This window comes from Schistocerca nitens, chromosome 6, assembly GCF_023898315.1.
Source record: "Schistocerca nitens isolate TAMUIC-IGC-003100 chromosome 6, iqSchNite1.1, whole genome shotgun sequence".
NCBI classification, from domain to species: Eukaryota; Metazoa; Arthropoda; class Insecta; order Orthoptera; family Acrididae; genus Schistocerca; species Schistocerca nitens.
In genome coordinates, this window is record NC_064619.1 from 183,869,176 (window position 1) to 183,883,024 (window position 13,849).

Here is a 13,849-nt window from a genome sequence, read left to right on the forward strand (position 1 = left end):
TCAAATCTCATCCAATGCAGTCCCCAACAATCAGTCTTTCCTTCTAATACCATGTGGTAAGTCTCCCCGGACCTGCAGTTCTTGGTGTCTTTCCCAAAATCTACACCTTTTCCTAGACCTTTCCAGTCCTTTTCCTTCACTCCTATTCCTTCCACTTCAACCCTTGTGCCTGAAGAAGGAGCCATTGGCTCCAAAAGCTTACCTAATTACAACCTCCTTTTACATGTGCGTTCTACCGCTGCCTGGTGAGTAGATTTTTTTATCAATCCAATTGAATTATTTTTTTCATAACTGAGGTGTACTGAATAAGAAGTACTTGATTGAGTCACATGCATGATCACACATTTTGTAATGTTACCTTATTGATGAATATGTTGTGTGGAACTATATAAAAAGCCTGCTAAATATCAATAAGTATAGGAACCACTGGATTACTGTCACCTATGGCAAGAGTATCTACTGAAAGAAGACAGCTTGTGGTAGCTCAGCAGATTGGTTTGACTTCAGAAAAGTTATCATATTTAAGCACAAAATCAAGAAATTGGAAAGAATGGTACTAAAACTTTAAGTCCCCTGAAAATTCGCATCATGCTGGGATTTAAAAAAGAGTGCGTGAATCAGTGTGTGTGTGTGTGTGTGTGTGTGTGTGTGATATGTGCATAAAGATGGATCTGTAGATGACAAATTTCAACAATTTTTGCCAATGATTTCATTATTAGAGAACATGATGGCAGCTTAATCTTGTACAAAAATTTGATACCATTATAATGAGACATATTAAGATTATCAGATTCTGTTTATAACTGTGGAGGGAGGAGGGAAGTTGGAGGCAAATGTATTGGTGAGAAGGGGACAGAGGGTTAGTGGCAGACATGGAGAGTGAAGGAGCTAGGGGAAAAATAAATAAATGCAAGGTTTGAACCGGGGAAGAGTAGCTGAGAAAATGATGGCTAGGAAAAGAGGGGTAAGGGTATAGGAGGTGGGGATATACAATGGGAAGGGGATTAGAAAAGCTATAAGCCAAGGTGAATGTGACAATGGAGGATATGTTGGAGAAATTGTTCTCACTTGTGTAGTTAAAAAAAGCTGATGTGGGAAGGAGTATCTAAATGGCACCAGCCACTGAATTAATTGGTTTTGTGACATGCAACATGTTCAGCAACTAGTTGGCCAAGTCTGCAGTTTGCTGACTAATTGTCATTCCTACACAGAATGTTGCAGAAGAGTTGCAGTCTGCCTGCATGGAGGGCCACCACCAAACAGCGACAACTGAGAACTCTGCCAATCAGTTGCTGAACATGCTGTACATTACAACACCAACTACCTCAATGGCTGTTTCAGTACCCACACTATTTTGATCCTCCACTACTCCATGCCTGTTCACTCCAACACCCACCCTCCTCTTACTCTCAGACTCAGCACCCCCCCCCCCCCCCCTTCTTCTTCTTCTTCTTCTTCTTCAATATTTTCTGTGGATGCCACCTTCCCAGTTCTCATTTTGCTTCTAATGCTGAGTTACATGTCTCCCATTCTACCCATATTCTACCATATTTATCACCCTCTCCTTGCCTCATACATCTTATCTCTTCTCAGTTGCCACATGTCTTATCACTCCACCCTCTCTTGTGAGCCTAGCAACATCTCAAAACAGATTACTACTGCAGCCAGAAATAGGTCTATTTGGGCATCTGCGTAGTGATGCTTGTGAGAATGGGTACTTATCCTTAAATAATAGCAGTGGCTTGAAAGCTGTTTTTGTCTCTGTGCTATTATGTGCGCCTATCTGCCACAGATAAATCAGCTATAGGTGAGTGGTTATCTTTTGTTATTTGTGTTTATGTGTTCATCCTGGAGTTTCCATTATCATAACACATTTTAATTTCATACACATTGGCTATTATCAAGCCATAAATGACCCTGACTCTGTGTAATTGTGCTCTATTTTTTGGCCCCACAAATCTCTGTTTTCGTTCCACATCTGCTGTTCCTACTTCAACCTCGTGATGCCTGAGTCTCAAGATATACTGAGCAGTAAACTGGCCTCTGCAATATGTAACCATTGCCGTGAACCTTCCTAGCTGTTCATGCGGCAGGTTTTCAGTTCTTACACAGCTTTTATTCAGAGCACCAGATACACTGGAACATTACATTCCTATGCTGGATTGCGATGACTGACAGTTACTGGTATTAGTGGTTATTTAAAAGAAATAGCAATGGGGCCAAAATATTCACTGGGATTTTGACAGACAAAAATATCAACAATTTGCAAGTAAACAGCTTCCTCTATTACTGGTTGCATGAAAAAGGCGCGAAAGTGAACCTAAAATTCATCAGTGATGATATTCCATGGACATGCTACATTTGCTTACTAGTTGAAACAGGCAATATTATTAGTACAGTGGATTCAAAAAACGAAATTATAAAGTTGCTGCAAAAGGACATTGAGCCATTAAATAGTGAAATAGTGACTATAAAAAAAAGAAAAAGATAGATTAATATGGGAAAAAAGGCGGTTGTGTGTGAAATCGAAATAAAAGAAGATACAAAAAACAAAATTACAAAACAGCTACACAATGACATTGAAGCATTTAAAACTAAATTACTGACTACAAAGAAAGAAAGTGATAGATTAACTCAAGAAAAACATTTCTGTGTGTGTGATATCCATCAAACGGAAATTAGCAAAACTGAATCCAGGGTTTCTGAAAAACACCAGCCACATACGAAACGAAACCTTCAAACTACACATGGTGTATGAAATGTGATCAAAAATAATGTAGAAAACTCACCCATCGAGCTATCTGTAAACAAACATAAATAGGAAACAGTGACACACAAAAAGGACAAAGGTGGAAGTGTCGCAGTAAAACCAATTGAAAAAAGGGACTCTCTTGTTGTTGGCAACTCCATACACCCGGCTGTGAAATCGATGTTCATCCCAGATTACAATCGCATCAGATCAGCAGACACTTCCAAAATATTCTAAACTCGAAACGAAGTGAAACTGAAAGTGTAAATGAAAAATAAGGACGAATACGAAGGTGTTTTCATTCATGTCAGAACAAATTCCATCTGGAACAGCAGTGAGGAAGAAATAATCAGTGAAACATGAAACTTGATCCGCTCAGCAAAAAGTGTGTTTGCAAATTCAAGAATTGTCGTTAGTGTAATTTTACACAGGTCAGTGATACATACATAAATAAGATAAACAGTGGAATCAGGGAACAATGTGACAAGCTGGGTGCAATTTTTGTGGACTCAAATAAATTTGTAAGTGGTAAGTGTCTGGGAAAGGATGGGCTACACTTCAATATGTTAGGTTCAATGACTTGCAGCAAAATGATCGTAGACATCCACAGAATCATTAAATGCAAAAGAAACTGAAAACTTTTGAAAGGGGTGAAAAAACAGAAGTGGCGACCCAAAATGGAAACTGTAAATATAATGGGACATGTGAAACTCTTCAAAGTATAAACAAACTAAAAATTCTATCTTTATGCATCTAAATATAAACGGTTTAGCAGAAAAACATCCAAATTTAGGTCACTCTAAAATTGATGAACTGCAACTTATACCTTCTGAACTGGAAAACATAAATGTAGTCTGCTTAAACGAACACTGGCTCACATAAGAATGTGTAGACATTCTAAATAAAATTAGTAATTTCAAACTTGCCAGCAGCTTTTGTAGGGGGGAGGGGAGGTGGGGGGAGAAAAAAATACTTATATATATCTCGTGGGGCTCCTGTATCTTACTGCATGCCTACTTAAACTTGAAAGTGAAAGAAGATTATAGTTACCTAAATGAAGAATGTATTTTTGAAATCTGTTGTGTAGAGCTGTGTGATTTAAATACTGTGATAATATCAATATACAGAACCAGGAGTTCTGCTACTAAATTGTTCTTAGAAAAATTTCAAGATCTCTTACATAAACTTAAAAAAGAAAGCAAGAAAAAGATTGTGATTGCAGGAGACTTCAACTTAAATAGATTAATTGAAAGCAGTGACATTGAAATATTTCACGGTTTCATCCAAAAATCTGGTTTCAAGTTAAACTTTACTATGTGTACTAGAGAAAACTTCCACTCAGCAGCCTGCACAGATAATATTATTACAAATTATCAGTTTGATGATACAAGGAAGTTTTGCCTAGATCTAGGGAGGGATATCTGATCACTCAGCTTTGTTTATAGAGCTCCCCAAAACAGAGAAACTAAAATCTGAATCTTATATAAGAAGGAATTTTAGCAAAGAAAATTTAGAGTTGTGATAAATTAAGTGTTATAAGCAGGCTTTTAGACTGCTGTGATTCAAGCAACAAAAATTATGATAAATTTCTAAATTGTTTTCTGGGTGTATTCAATGAAACATTTCCCCAAAATCTTATCAAAAGAGGGTCAGGAATAAATGAAGTTGGATTAAACCAGGCATAAAAATTTAAAGTGCCAGAAAAAGACAGCTGCACAATAAGCTCAAAGTAAACAGAAACTTTAATTTTGTAACTTATGTTAAGTGCTATAAGACTATATTCAAAAAAGTGATACTGGCAGCAAAAAAACTGGCAAATAGTATAGTCACAAACAAACAAAGAAATAAAACAAAGGCAGTCTGGTCTGTTGTGAAATCAGAGTTGGGAGTCAACACTAAAATTAAAGAAATTCTCAAATTCGGTTTCAGGGTGATATTATTGTAAATCATGTTCAAATGTCAAACTGCTTCAATGATTTCTTTGTCAATATAGCAAAATCAGACATAGACATGGACAGCCCATCAGGACAATATGATTTTGAGGCATAGAGATGTCATACAAATCATCATTTTTTTAAAAAAATTCCAAAAATCACTCAGAAAGATGTGGAAGACACAGTATTATCACTGAAAAACAAAATTTCAGCTGGATGGGATGGAATATCTTCCATGGTAATCAAGGCAGCATGCCATATTATTTCATACCCAATGACTATTATTGCAAACCACTCCTTTGAAAATGGGTCTTTCCCAGATGTCCTAAAATATGCAGAGACTAAGTCATTATTTAAAAAGGGATCACCAGAAGATATGGGAAACTACTGGCCTATCTCTCTCCTTCCTGTTTTTTTCTAAAATATTTGAAAAACTTGTGGCAAAACAACTAGAACATTTCCTTACAGTAAAAGACATTATTTGTAAAAATCAGTTTGGTTTTCAAAGAGGAGAAAGCACCATAAATGCCATCAGAGAATTTACAGAAAAAAATAAGCACATCACTAGTCCAGCTTTTGACTCGGTGAACCACTCATTACTACTTCATAAGCTGAAGAGCTATGGGACTGAAGATGCTGCATTACAGTGGTTCAACTCTTATCTGACATAAAGGAAACAAAGAGTTGCTTTAACACTTGCAATCTGAATGGAAAACAATTTCCCAAGGAGTTCGACAGGGTTCAATACTGGGTCCTTACCTGTTCTGGTTGTATATAAATGATTTACCATCAAATATTGATGCTCATTCAGTCTTGTTCACAGATGACACCTCAGTCCTGACAGAAAATGATACGATAGAAAAGATTCCAGGTAGTATAGAAAACGTTCTGGGGAAACTGGAATCCTGGTTCCATAAAAATGGACTGAAGCTCAATGTCACTAAGATCCAGATAATGCAATTTGTCTCTACATTGTCAGCAATATGTCCTGTACAAATATCCCATAATAATCAACTGATGAGCCATGTGAAATTCTTGGGCCTAAACCTTGAGAAAGTTTAAACTGGAAGACACACATAGACTTCCTGGCAAATAAATTCTCTAGCTTTTGCAATGTTTATTACATCTGGTGCCACTCATATGGATACAAGAAAGACAGTCTACCACAGTTATTTTGAATCTGTTATTCGGTATGGGATACTTTTCTGGGGAAACTCTAGAAACAGTACAAGGCTACTAATTCTTCAAAAGAAAATCATTAGAAATGTGTGCTGCCCACAAAAATGAGTCAAGTCACCCATTGTTCAAGAAATTAAAAATACTAACAGTTACTTCATTGTACATTTTTGAAATTTTGATTTTTGTATATAATAATCCGCATAATCTTGAAAAGTTCTGTTCTAAGCATAGCTATGGTACTCGTCACAAGGAAAACTTCAAATTTCCTTCACATCATTTAAAGCTTTATGCTCAGACACCACTGTACATGGGACTAAAAATATATCACAAATTAAAAGGAAGAAACATATTAACAATGGACCTTGATTCGCTGAAAAGTTTACTCCAAAATATTTTAATAGAGAAATGTTACTACATCATTGAAGAATTCATGGAAGACAGTCTGACATTTGAACAATAAAAATCTATAGTTAATACTGCAGTGTTGTCTGTGTACAACAAAGGAAATTGGTAAATTGTTAATTTATAGTAAATCTAGTTAATGCTATAGTTATGTTAATTTATAGTAAATATAGTAAAACTCCTTCACATATTTGGAGGCTGACAACAAACTTCTCAGTGGACCAGTAAAATACATTAGGCATTGCAAGAGCCATGCCCTAGGAAATGTTTTCAAAGTTCTCTACAAACAGGTCCACTGTGGATGGAGAACTCATTATTTCCATCCACAGTGAACATGTTGTGTTGCTGTCCATATGACTGTATTACTGGTTCTCCATATAAAGTGATAATGATGTCTTGTTGTAGCGTATCTTTTCCTACGTATGCAAGCAAGGTGAAACTGCAGTTGTGGCACTAGTTTCATCTTCACGAGGAGTGGGGGTCCAAATCTCTATTTCACTGTTGTCATTCCATCCTAGATTTTTTTGTTGTTTGATTAGTAATCTACCATATTTCATTGGTGTCATTCCATTCTGGATTTTCCATTGTTTGATTTTGCCTAGTGGTTTCTCTTCCATCCCACAAGCCAGTGCTGTTTCTCTTTGTTACCATTCTAAATTGCATTACATTACTCAGTGACAGTCTTTTACTTTCTCTAATTTACTATTATTCTGTTGCCTCTGAAATTGCAATGCTTTCCATCCATTTACCACACAACCTATGACACGCTGTCTTTCAACCCCCCTGTAGCAATGGTCTCATCTATTTACAACACACAGCAACATTCCGGTGCAGACTGTAGGTATTGTGGTCTGTGTCCAACATTCTCCCTGTAGACAATATTCCTGGATGTTCAAACTGATCCCAGCACCACCTTTCATCCACATATTTCTGGCACCTCATATATATTCCCACTCTTCATACCTGATAGCCATCTCCTCCCCCACATTCATTCATGCACCATTCTGACCTGCCCCCGCCCCCCCCCCCCCCTGCATTTATACCTGCTGCCCCATCTCTACACTCACGTTAGCCCACCAACCTGCAGCCCACACAGTTACGAACTTTTTATATATTTTTTTATTATTTGGATTTCGATCTCATTTTGCCTACACGTTCCATCACACTTTTTTGTAATGCTTCATCTGGTTTCATCCTTTTTTCCTATACTTCATTAGGTTTCATTTTTTCAAAGCCTTTAAGACAATCCCATATATCTTTATATAATTTTATGCATTCTTTATCTTCCACAATGGATCCTTGCTCTCTCCATCTGCACAAATACAGGAGAGTTTCCTTAACCCATCCACACATACTATTACTTTATCTTTCCACAATGACCTCTAACTGTTCAAATTCCATCAGTGCATAGCCCTCACTAACCTAATCCTGCAAAACCACGTATCTCTGGTCCAAACCTCATTGCACTACCTTTTCTCCATCTGTAAAGTCCTCCTGCTCTTCTATCCCAAATTCCTGCATCACATCATCCAGATTGGAACCCTTGCCCTCCTACGATTGGAGCAGCATGCACACAGGCAATTAAAAAAACTGTCTAGTCCATAAACCTCTGCTCCTGCCTTGGACTATTGTTATCTGCCTCCCCAGGTCCCCTTATAATACCACAACTCTGTGGATGATCATATATTTTCTGCATGTTTTACAAAGTTTGTTTTATTAGTTGTGCTGAATGTTAGTCTTGTAAATATGTTGTCAAGTTACAAATGCTATTTGTTATTGGTTGGTTTGGGGGATCAAAGGGACCAGACTGCTACGGTCATTGGTCCCTACTATTTGTTATTCATGAAAGAGAATACGCATGGAACGTTAACATTTTGTCAGTAGACAAGCTGGCCTAGCCAGTGAAAAGCTATTGTCAAAGTGTACAAAGAGTATAGTAAATTGAATGCATTATTGCTGAGCATGTAAATGAAGGGGGGCGGGGGGGGGGGGGAGGTGGGGGGAGGTGGCAGTTCAGAATAGCGAGGAGACTGTTGTTGTCGTTGGTTGTATGTATTCGCCAGTGTGGCTATGCAAAAAGTACGGAGATAAAAAGTCTGTTTCCGAAGCGCGGAGCAGTGAAAACTGAAATGGTTGTTTTGGTGGATGTTTAATATGGGCAAGCTATGTGTATGGCACTTATTCGGCACAGTACAAATGCAGCAAGAGTAATTCACATAACATCAAGAGTACTGTGGGCCCTTGTTATTGGCTATGGTATGGTAAGATGATCAGACCAATGACCTCGTAGTTTGGTCCCTTTCCCCCATCTTTTAAACCAACCAACCAACCAAGAAGATCAACATGTGCCCTATATTTTACCCCTAAATGAGGCCATTTGATAAACCAACGGCATCATAAGGTGAAGTAAAATCTAGACTTTTTATAACTAGAGGCGTAATAGGGAATTTTATGGCTTAAATAACATTGTTTTCATGTGTATTGTCAAGTAAATAATTTTCCTAAGTCATTATCCAAGCAGTATCCATCCCATCCCTTTGTGCAAACCGAGATAATCAGAAAATGAATTGAAAATGAAGTGAACATTAATTTATTAGATTATCAAAACATAATTTTTCCAACTTTTGGACAATTCCGTAATAATAAAATCTTTGGCTGATGTATGAATAGTGTCAGAAATAGAATGATGCAAAAGCCAGTATTAATTCATTTGCTAAAAGTAGAGTAGCTCTAATAATAAAAAGTTGATGATAAAATTTTATGTAGCCTGGACACTGAAATTCACTGTCAAAGCAAAATTTCTAATTTATAGCTTGTGGCATAATTTATAACTTTTATTACAAAGAAATATCAGAGCAACTGCTAGGTAAATGACAGTCCTTACCAATGAGTAACTTCAAACAATCTTTCTGCTTGCTACAATTACAACAGTCAGTATTACAATGAGTAACAAACAAAAAGTTTCTGTCCACAGCCAGTAAGCAATCTTATTTTAACTGATCTTTGAAAATTAACATAATATGTTGCACGTGTTTTCTATTTGATTATTATCTGACTACTGTGGTGTGAAGTACTTGAAAGTGGCATTAGGTACTCTTCCTACATTGTGACGCAACTAACTATTATTACATATGGTTGCATACGAGTATGAAGTTCAGTCTCAATTTAATTATTCTTGTTCCGGTGAGGAACTGACGACTGTTGGTTGTTTTCATTAATGACATACTTTGGAAATCTTTTTTTCCAAATTTTCCATTAACTACTGTTAATTAAAAATTAGTTTACGTAATAAAAATATTTAAAATTAACCAAACTTTGTTTCTAATCGTCATTGCTAAAGTACTGAGCAGTAGTGATTCGGTTATAACTTCATCTACTTCTCTCAGTTTTGCATTATTCTTCGGAGTAGATGCCTTTTCCCCATAGATTAGGGGCTTTAGGTGTCATATAGAAAAGCCTAATTAGCCAGAGAGGTAGGAGGGTTATACCCTCATAGCCAGCAAACCCTGCCACCCTACACAACCTGCAGCCTAAACAGACCATCCAAAGAAAAATCTGACCTCTCCAAACGTTTCACTCTTTCCCCTCACCCAAATTCAGTCATACTAGGCTTGCTAAAGACCTTTTCTCCTTCTCCTGGAGCCTACAGTGGAAACTATTTTTAACCACCAACCAATATTGACCCCGCCTTACTCAATTTATTCCTCTGTCTAACCATGATACAACCTCACTCCGCCTCAATCATCATCTGATAATAGCCTTAGCTCAAACACTGCATCACCATCATACCCCAAATCACTCCACATTGCAACTAATCTCACATCTGCAGAACCAACTACAATCCACCACAGAAATAATCCTTCCTGCGGACAAATGCTCCATCACTGTGGTTATGAACTGCAGAGGTTAGGTGGTTGAGAGGCTCTATTATCACTCCATTCCAGAAATACAGCATGATCTCCAGTCTTCCTCAAATCGCTAGGTCCATCTCAGAACCTCTCTCCTGAACCTATTTCACTACTCAACAGACTCCTACCTTCTACATGCTTTCTAAAATACATACACCTGATCACGAAAGATGCCCCTTTGCGGCTGGATTCCTTGTGACCACAGAGAGAATCTCTTGTCCTTGTCGAACTGCCACCTGCAATTTATTACCTGTAACCTACCTACCTGCTCCCAACCACTTCCTTTACCAACTCTCAACATTTCCTGTCCCTTTACCACCTGATGCCCTATTCGGCACAGCTGATGCCACCTGCATCTACACTAATGTCCACCATGCCCACAGCCTTGCTGATGCTGAAAACTAGCTTTCCCAATGTCTGATTGCTTCCAAATCTACAATCTTCTTCCTCGTCACCATGAACATTATATTCTCACCTACAATTACTTCTCTTCTGTAGGCATCATCAACAAAAACTCCATGGTATGACAATGGGCACCCACATGGCAATATCCTATGCCAACCTATGCATGGGCCATCTAGAGGAATCCTTCCTAACCACCCAGAATTTCAAACCCCTCATCTAGACCAGATTTAATGATGACACTTTTGTGATCTGGACAAAGGGTGAGGACACCCAATCCCCATTCCTCCAGAACCTCCACACCTTCTCCCCTATTCACTTCACTTCATGTGGCCCTCCTCAACCCAACAAGCCACCATCTTCCACATTCATTCTACTTCAATAATGGCTAAATCAGTAGTTCCGTCCACACCAAACTTACCAACCACCAAAAATACCTCCAGTTCGACAGCTGCCACCCATTCCATACAAAGATGTCCCTTCCATATTGCCTAGCCTCCCATCATTGCATCTGCAATGATGAACAGTCCCTCTCTAGATATATTGAGGGCCTCGCTGAGGTCTTCAAAGTCTGAATTTACCCTCCCAACCTTATCCAGAAATTGATCTTCCTCATCCAGAAACCAATCTTCCACACACTGTGTTTCCAGTCACCTACCATTCCCTACGTACTCACTGATTGGGCACAAAGAAGTGACCCCCTTGTGACTCAGTAGCACACAGGACTGGAGCAACTGAGTCACATTCTCCATCAAGGTTTTGAGTACCTCTCGCCTGTCCTGAAATGAGAAATATCCTCCCCACCTGTTTCACAGCCATATCCCACTGCCCACCCAACCTAAGAAATCTCCTTGTCCATCCCTGCTCCTAACCCCTTGTTAAAGGGCTCAAATCCCTGTAATAGACCCAGATACAAAACATTTGCCTACAAATCCTCCCCCTGCCACCTTCTCCCACCCTGTCACAGATATCTCATATGTCATCAAAGCTACAGCCACCTGTGAAACCAGCCATGTGGCCTACTGACTTAGCTACAAACACTGGGTGGCTTTCTACAGGTTCATGACCACCAGTAAGTTAGCTGTATACATGAACAGCCACCACCAAACTGTGGCCAAGAGACAGCGGGCCCACTCAATTGCTAGGCATGTCACACAACATGGTTTACTTGACTTCAATAACTGCTTCACCGCATGTGCCATCTGTATTCTTTCCACTAACACCAGCTTTTCTGAATTGTGCAGGTGGGCACTCTCCCTACAAAGTATCCTTAGTTCCTGTAACTTTCATAGGGTTACCTTCACTAGTCCCTATCCCCAACTGCCTCATCCTCTTTCTTACTCCCACTCTAGCCTGACACACCCCTATTATTCCCTCCCCCCCCCTCCCCCAAGTACACCTGCACAGTCTTTCCTCTTCTGTGTTCCTCTAGCCTCCACCCCCCTCCCCCCTCATACTGCAGCCTCCATATGCAACTAACAGCCAAACCACAATCCTACAGGCATCACTACAACATCTTCCCCACCCTGCTCTGCTCGCACGGCTCACCACATTTGGATCTCTGCAATCAGATGTGACAGTGGTAACACGTGAGGACTTGATCGGACAGCTAATAGTGAATACGGTTTCATTTATTTACTTTTAAGAACATTTGAATTCTTTATCTCTGATTAACAATGAAACATATGCTTGTATAAACAACAATAATTCTCATCTTCATGTGATTTTAAAGCTATGTTTGCAATCTAAATTAGGCATTTCGATACTGTCTACTGTTCAGCCAAACTAAAATTTTTACTGCCCAACATGTATGAGCACATGTGTGTCATTATCTTCTGTTCAGGTCTTATTCTTTACAACATTAAGTTCTTTAGGACCTTCTGTAAGATAATGTACACAAGGCCATACAGAACCAAACATTCTAGTGCATAAATTATAGTAATATGGTTCTACTTTTAATCACTGCACAAATGCCAAAATTGCGGACATCGAGATAAGCGATTGCAGAACATAAAAGCAACAACAATTGTGTAACAGTGCAAAAGGCATCTGGACCAAAGAAAGAACTGTTATATTCTAAAGAGATTATGTGAAATAAAATGCAGCTCTTCTAGCTGTAGTTCACTGGAGCAACAACACATACCTAGACACTGGAAAAGAGCACAAGTCATTCCCATTTTCAAACCAGGTCATAGGAAACATGCAAATAATTATAGGTTTATACTGCGGATGTCAATCTGTAACAGGATCATAGAGGATGGTTTTGCTCACGTATTTTGAGGTTTCTGGGGAATGAAAATCTCCTCTATAGAAATCAACATGCATCTTGGGAAACTAAGCTCACTCTGTTCCTCCTAGAAATTCTGAGAGCTGTAAACAAAGACATCCAGGTCAAAGCCATGTTCCTTGACTTTAGGAAGGCATTTTATAGAGTGCTGCATTGTCATTTAGTGGATAAAATATGAGCCAAACAAGTATGGGACAAGATTTGTGACTGGATTCGAGACTTCTTTACAGATAGAGCTCAACAAGTCATTCTTAACAGAACGGAATTGATAGATGCAAAGGTAATACATTGTTAGATGACTGTAGTGTATTGCAGAGAGACCTCCAGAGGATCAGTGATTCATGTAGGATTGGCAGTTGACCCTGAATATAAATAAATGTAATACAATGTGCAAAGACAAAAAATTCAACTACTGTATGATTACATTATTGGCAGCAAATCACTGTAAATAGTAACCACCTCACAATATGTAAGAGCAACCATCTGAAGCAAACTAAAGTGAATGACCACATAAAACAAATTGTAGGAAGTGGAGGTGCTGGATGAGAACCTTTGGAAGAATCTTAAGGAAAGCTTATTCACCCATAAACGAAGAACCTTACAAAACACTCTTTCAACCGATTTCTGAGTATTGCTCAACAGTCTGGGGCCCTCACAATGTTGGAGACAAGGAAGATCTAATGGAGAGAGTACACTCAGTCACGAGATCATTTACTCAGTGTGAGAGCATAACAGAAATCTTCACCAAAATCCAATGGCAGAAATAGCAAGAGAGATGTTGTGCACCATGGAAAGGTTTGCTATTGAAATTCCAAAAACAGTATGTTCTGGGGAGAGCTGGGCAACATATTACTCCCTCCCACATATGTCTCATGAAATGATCAGAATGAGAAAATCTGAGAAATCAGAGCTAATATAAAGATTTACTGAGAATCATTTTTCCCATTTGCCACCTGTAAATGAAACAGTGAAGGGGTAAATAGACAGT

At 38.6% G+C, this 13,849-nt stretch overlaps 1 protein-coding gene across 4 annotated transcripts in view; it reads right to left on the reverse strand.

Moving 5' to 3' along the window:
- The window catches only part of LOC126262288 (TBC1 domain family member 31), a 296,133-nt gene that overhangs the window by 200,637 nt on the left and 81,647 nt on the right, over nt 1-13,849 (reverse strand). The gene's annotated exons all lie outside the window — the stretch shown is intronic.